The sequence below is a fragment of the Cupressus sempervirens genome, chromosome 5, assembly GCF_028749045.1.
Source record: "Cupressus sempervirens isolate cs-2001-9-10 chromosome 5, ASM2874904v1, whole genome shotgun sequence".
NCBI classification, from domain to species: domain Eukaryota; kingdom Viridiplantae; phylum Streptophyta; class Pinopsida; order Cupressales; family Cupressaceae; genus Cupressus; species Cupressus sempervirens.
The window spans coordinates 345,941,612-345,948,874 of record NC_143122.1 but is presented as its reverse complement, the minus strand read 5'-3'; the positions used below and the strand labels follow the sequence as shown (position 1 = coordinate 345,948,874).

The window sequence follows — 7,263 nt, the reverse complement described above, 5'->3', positions numbered from 1 at the left end:
GCACTTCTTGAATTTATGATAAAATATTTCCACTATGCGATGATTCTTTTTCTTCACAATATAAATTTTGCATCACCTATACCATTCCCATTCTACCACATCATCCATTCATCATCACAATTTGGTACTTACTCTAATCAATACATCAATCCTAGTAGTATTATTTAAATCTCTAATGAGTGGTTGGTAAGTATATGATTTAGAATCATTAACTTTACTTGTTTTTCATTAGTTTTTTTTTTTTTTTTTTGTTTTTTATTTCTATATATCACATGGCTACTTGTATGTGTCATAATCTACAATAGTGGGACCTATTTTTTTTAAAGGTAAAGGGGGTTATGTAAGCATAAAGCCCATATCAATCTACTTGTCATGTCAAGTCATTATTTTCTTATGTGTGTGCTTAAGTTAATACATTATTTGCAAATTACACATATTTTGATATGTATAATGTTTAATTTCTTTTTCTAATTGATTGAAGATAAAATAATTAGACTTCTATAAAAGAGAGATTAAAGATTGTTCATTGTCAAGAAAATACAAGTGCCTATAACCACTTCACAAGTTAAAAACTAATTAGTATTATATTTCTAATATAATTTAAGAAAGCCCAAAAAGAATCTATATTATTCCAAAATAAATTAAAGAGTCTAATAGTATAATAATCATCTAATAATAATGACAACACTTTGGAAAAGTAGATTATAGATAACTAGAACATAACTCATAGGAGCATGTGAAACATATAGATAAACAAAACTCCTTGCTCTCAATTAGCTTCAAGCTTGATTCGTAATCCCATAATGGGAAGAGGCATAGGATCACATGTTGTCTTTTCTTTAGGATCTATTAGAAACCATTCGTATTTGAACACCAAATGATGCAAAAATATCATTATTTCTATTTTGGCAAAATCATAACCAGGACAACTGCTATGTTCCCCTCTAAATGGTATAAAAGTATATGGTGGAAGACTACAATTAAAATTTGATGGATCAAATTTATTTGGTTCTTTGAAGATCTCCTCATCCATGTGCGTACTAGTTGAAGCCCAAAAGAGCTACAAAAACAAAAGTTAATTTACTACAAAAGTAAGAATTTATTTTAAAAATAAAAGAATTATAAGTAATAAAAAATGATAATTTAACATTAAAATAAAATACCTACCAACCCTTTGGAATTGCATAACCTCTAAATTCAATATCTTTCATGACCTTTCTAAATGCACCAAAAACAAGTGAAATTAAGTGTAATGTTTCTTGAAATACTTTACATGTATACTTCATCTTTTGAATCTCTTCCCATTCTAGATGTTCACTCATATATTTTCCCACAAAAATATGTCTTTGTTTTGGAAAAAGAACCAACATTAACAACTCCATAGAAACCAATCCACAATTTAAAAGAAAAGTTTAGGATGAGTCATTGATTTAAGATAATTATTTGTTACCTATGGAATTACAAGATTAGTAGAAACACATTTGACTTAGGAAATTTTTATCTAGCTCAGAAGCCGCTTCTACTAGTGCAAATGAAATAGAATGCTCTTTAAAACCATTAAATAAATCAAACCTAGAATTTACTATATCTAAACTTTGTAGGAAATTATGTAAAAAGAACATTTAGGTGGATCATATTAGAATGAGTAATGTTCAAAGAAGGTATAATATTTTACCTCTGTAAACACTATCTCGATATAAGGAACGCTAAGAATATCATTTATTTTCATTAGCAATTAGTTCTTATGCACCAGTACTACTCCTAAAACATGAATTAATAAATTTGCATTCAATAATTGTAAAGTTAAATAATCATAACAATACATCACCCTCTTCATAGAGTCTAAGATCCCCTCCCTTCCCATAATTTGTAGAAGAATGCTTTGTGAAGGTTGAAACTGAGATAAAGAACCAATGGGTTGAGGTGGAGTTTAAAGAAGATGGCGTGGGAGTTGGAGCTAAAGTTGAATACCCTAGTGGACTTTTTTTTGTTAAAGTCATGTATGATGCACCTACTGTTAGGTGGGTAGAGGCACAGTAAAATATGAAATGCAATAAATGTGCTATGGCACAATATTTGATTGTCCTTTTATTGATTGACAGAATGAATACACGACACTCCTTTTTATAGGCAAGTTTACAATCTCTAGAAATCTCTAACATTTTTCGACAAGAAAAATATCTACAAAATTTTGGAAACTACTATAGCCAACACAACCTAACCCTATACCTAAACCTAAACTTCTATAATCATTTAATGAATCATTTAATGACAGATTGAGTAGAAATTAATATTTCTAACACTCCCCCCTAATTTCTACTATCAACTATTACAAAACTTCTTTAATATTTACAACTCTTAGAGCCTCCTTCAAAATTTCAAATTGTACTTTTGTAAAGCCTTGGTAAAGATGTCTACAAGTTGCTCCTCTAATCTGCAATGTTGTAGATTAATTTCTCTACTATTAACCAACTCTATAATGAAATGATACCTTGTGTCAATGTGCTTTTTCCTCTTGTGAAACACATGGTTCTTTGAAAGTGCAATAGTAGACTTGTTATCACAATAGATTGTAGTAGGTCCATCTTGAGCTTGCATTAAGTCTTTCAAAATTCTTCGCATCCATATTGCTTGACAGGCCACTGTTGTTCCTGCTACATACTCTGCTTCAGCTGATGAGAGAGTTACTACAGGTTGCTTCTTTGATGCCCAAGCTACAACACCTATCCCAAGATGAAATGCATATCCAAATGTACTCCTTCTATCCTCAGTATTCCTTGCAAAATCACTATCTGTATATCCAACTAACTAAGAATTATTTGAAGTAGAATACAAAATGCCATGATAGGTAAACCACTTTGTTTGTCAACAAAAGCCCTAAATTCTTTAAATTTGCCAAAAGTTTCAGATTTTTATTTAAGAAAGTAAAACCATGTCTTTTTAGTAAAGTCATCAATAAATGTTAAAAAGTAATTACTCCTCCCTAATGATAGTGTTTTCATTGGACCACATATATCTGAATGTACAATTTCTAAAGGTACCCTTGCTCTATATGAAATCCCTTTTGGAAAACTTTCTCTATGATGTTTGGCCAAAATACAACTTTCACATGGACTTAATGATGCTTCAATTGGGGGTAAGCCTCTTACTATTTCCTTTCTTTGCAATAATGATAACCCTTTGAGATTTAGGTGACCATACCTCAAGTGCCATATCCATGTTTGATCTTGACTTTCTGCCTTGAAACTTGTTGCAACTTCATCAGTCATATTGCTCTTCATCCAAAGTGGAAACATTCTATTATTTGTCATTTCTACCCTTGCAATCACCATGTTACTAGGAGGCATATCAAATATAGTGCACAAATTTTTCTCAAAAATAACTCTATAACCTTTTTGACTAAGTTGCCCCACACTTAAAAGATTATGTTTCAAACCAGGTACAAAGTATACATCAAAAATAGATTTCTTAGCATGTTTTGTTATAACATTGATTGTGCCTTTTCCACTCACTTCCACTATCTCATTATTTCTTAACTTCACTTCAGATTTAATTGATCTATCTAAAATTTCAAAAAACTCTTCATTGCCTGTCATATGATTGCTGCAACCACTATCTAAAAACCAAAAATCATTTGTGCTCTTTTGAGCTACATTACAAGTAATGAACAATGACTCAGAATTACTCTCAGAAAAATTTACATTTTTCTTACTGATATCAGCTTGTTTTTTCCGACACTCATTTGAAAAATGTCCAAACTTATTGCGGTAATAACATTGAACATTTGATTGATCATACCTTTGTGATGTCTGATTGTTATAGCTTCCCCTTGAGTATTGATTTCTTCTTTCTCTTGAATCTAGACTTCGTTCTTTTTGAAAATTATTTCTGCCTCTTCCTCTTCCTCTAAATCCAACATTTCCTCTTCCTCTGCCAAATGTCATTTGTGTTTTGAATGCATTCTCCAATGAATTACCATTACGCTTGTTCAACCTGTCTTCATGATTATACAAGGATCCAAAAACCTCATCTATAGACAATGTTGTTAAATCCTTAGATTCTTCAATTGCAACCACAACATTATCAAATTTAGGAGGCAAACTTCTTAAAATCTTTTCTACAACTTTTTAGTTAGAAAGCTCATCACCATTCATCATTACTTGGTTAACCACATTTATAACATGATTTGAAAATTGTTCTACAGAGTCAGACTCCTTCATTTGTAAATTCTCAAATTCTCTTCTAAGTGCTTGCAATTTGACAATCTTTACCTTACTTGTACCTTGATATGAAGTCTCAAGAATGTCCCAAGCTCGCTTGGCTGTAACAGTTGGCTTGATTTTTCAAAGAACCGAGTCATCTAGAGCTTGTCCAATAATCTGCAAAGCTTTCTTACTCTTCTTCCTATTCTCATCAAGCTTTTTCTTTTGGTTAGCATTTAAAGTAGACTCATCTACAGGTTCAACATAATCAGTTAAGATTATATCTAATAACTCATAGGAATCAAATATAAGCTTCATTCTAAAAGCCCAATTATCATAATTCTTTCCAGAGAACATTGGAATTGAAGCTTGAAAACTCCCTGAAGCCATGCTTGACAAATACTTATAAACAATATTCATGGATATAACAAACCCTAAATAGGGCAATAAGAAACTTACTGATCTCACAATAACTTTCTCTACTATAGTCCTCCTTACATACAATCCTTCAAACACCTCTTCCTAACCTGGCTCTAAACTTGGCTTGGATACCACTTGTTAGGTGGGCAGAGGCACAGTAAAATATGAAATGCAATAAATGTGCTACGACACAATATTTGATTATCCTTTTATTGATTGACCGAATGAATACACGACACTCCATTTTATAGGCAAGTTTACAATCTCTAGAAATCTCTAACATTTTCCGACAAGACAAATATCTACAAAATTTTGGAAACTACTATAGCCGACACAACCTAACCCTATACCTAAACCTAAACTTCTAGAATCATTTAATGACAGATTGAGTAGAAATTAATATTTCTAACACCTACCACACTCCATCTCTTGCAGTAGGAGAAGGTGGAGGGTAAAGATGAGGAGGAGATTGATAGCTCCTAGAAGTTCTACAAGTTCCTAGTGGATGATTTGCCAGTTGTGTTTCTTTCAAAACTAACTCTCCCTAGAGGGGAAGGAACAAGGGTTTGGCTTCATTATGTGCTTCTTATTTTTATTTTTATTTTATTATGGTTAAGTTTAGATTTTATGTGGGTGATAAGAATATTTGGTTAATGGAGACTCTTAAGGCTATGGTTAATTTTGTTGCTAGTTACTTTCTTCTCTTTAATGTTTTAGTACTATCTATTGTTTTTGGGTAGTTAGATAGTTGGATGCTAAACTCTAGTTGTAGCAATGCTTTTTTATATTTAATATAGATAACTAGTTTTTACTCTCTTTTTTATATTTAATATAGATAACTAGTTTTTACTCTTTTTAGTTAATAGGCTTTAATCTACTCATAATAACTCTGTCACTAATTTGTTACTTTAGATTAGTCACCCATTATTTACCACTTTTTAATACTAAAAACAATATATCACAAACCTATAGAGCCATGAAGGACATTGAAATCTCCGGATAACTATTAAATTAACAAACCAGAATCTAATAAATCTAAAACAGACATCTTGTCTTGAGATCACATAATGTTCTGGAGTATATTTGGATTCAATGCCAATAATCTCACAAGATGCACCAACACACAACATGTGGTCTCATGACCAGCCGACATGACTGCTATCATATTATCAATGATCTCCTCTTCTGTCAAAACCCCGCCATTTTCATCCCCTAGAGTAAGAAAAGTAGACATCAAATCCTGATCAGGGGAACACTTTCCTTCTTCCAATTCCTCCCTCCTGACTCGAATCAAAGATGACAAGCGTTTACATATTCTAGACCTAGCATTTAATCCACAACGAAAGCTCGTTCCAGGCAAATCAAAGGGAAAAGACCACACACCCTTAGCAGCTTCAGTAAAATTGGTGCCCAATATTTCTCTATCTTCATGATCAGTCAAAGTGAAGAGCAAATCACAAGCAACTTGGAAAGTAAGTGATTTCATCAATTGCAACACAGTAATAAACTTCTTTCCTTCCCAACAATCAAGAAAATGCTGTTGAATAATGGAGTCCATCCTGCCCACAAATTTCTGCAAGGTTTCGGGCTTCAGAAATTGCATCATTGCACCTCTCATGCGCTTGTGATCTTCTCCAGTGAGTTCAAGAATGTTATTCTCTCCAATAATCCTTGTAAGAGTGATGGGCTGCTTGTTAGAAATAACACTGTCATCACTTTGAAACACAAAGCGATTGCTCGCTTGGCCTGTGAGGACAACAGTTGGGCAACCCATCAACGAGGTTTTGAAGACAGGGCCATATTTTTTCACCTTTTCTTTTAACCAGTACTTCCCTTGGTTGGATTTGTGGGCTCTAAGGAATTCAATTGTATGCCCTATCAAAGGAAACCCTAGATTTCCGGGAGGGAGATTATTTTGTTTCCCAACATGTATAGTCTTGGCTATCATAACAAATATTATAGAGACGAGGAAAGGTGAAAACACAGTTAGAATCAATGGAATATACTCTACTGAATACTCAATTGTTTCTCTTGTGTGGAATTCATAGGAAGGTAAATGTATCTTTTATGGTAGAAGTTTTGAAGCTAATCAAGTTTAGAAAATTGGGTTGGATTAGCGGTCTTCTATCTCGACAAAAGCTTTGATCAAAACGAGCTCTTAAAAACAAGGTGGTGAAAGCGTTGTAGTTGTCATGGATGATAACTATGATGTGATCGGACGAGTTCTACATAATCATACTCCACTTGTTTAATAAATCTGATGTAACATTCCAATAGTATATTATACTTCATCTCTTATTTGTCGTCAGCGATGATTTGAAATGAATAATTATTTTGAAACGTTCGATACCATGAACGTCATTTAACCTTCCAATAGTATATTATACTTCATCTCATATTTGTCATTAACGATGTTTTGAAATGAATAAATAATTTGAAACGTTCCATACCATGAACGTCATTGCTCGGTAGGAGGTTACTGTTATTCAATCATATGCTTGCTTATTAAGGATACCATGAGAAATTCAATCACGAGAAGGACAAGCATTAGAAATGAGAATTAGCCGAGGACAATCAAATTTACTCCGAGATCTTTTTAATTTTTACATTACATCCTTCAACGAATTCACTAATCTCCTTT

General features: G+C 32.6%; 1 pseudogene; it reads right to left on the bottom strand.

The window, feature by feature from the left end:
• Window positions 1-1,163: 1,163 nt before the first annotated feature.
• LOC149556119 (taxane 1-beta-hydroxylase pseudogene) lies at window positions 1,164-6,570 on the bottom strand (annotated as a pseudogene).
• Between the last annotated feature and the right edge of the window lie 693 nt (window positions 6,571-7,263).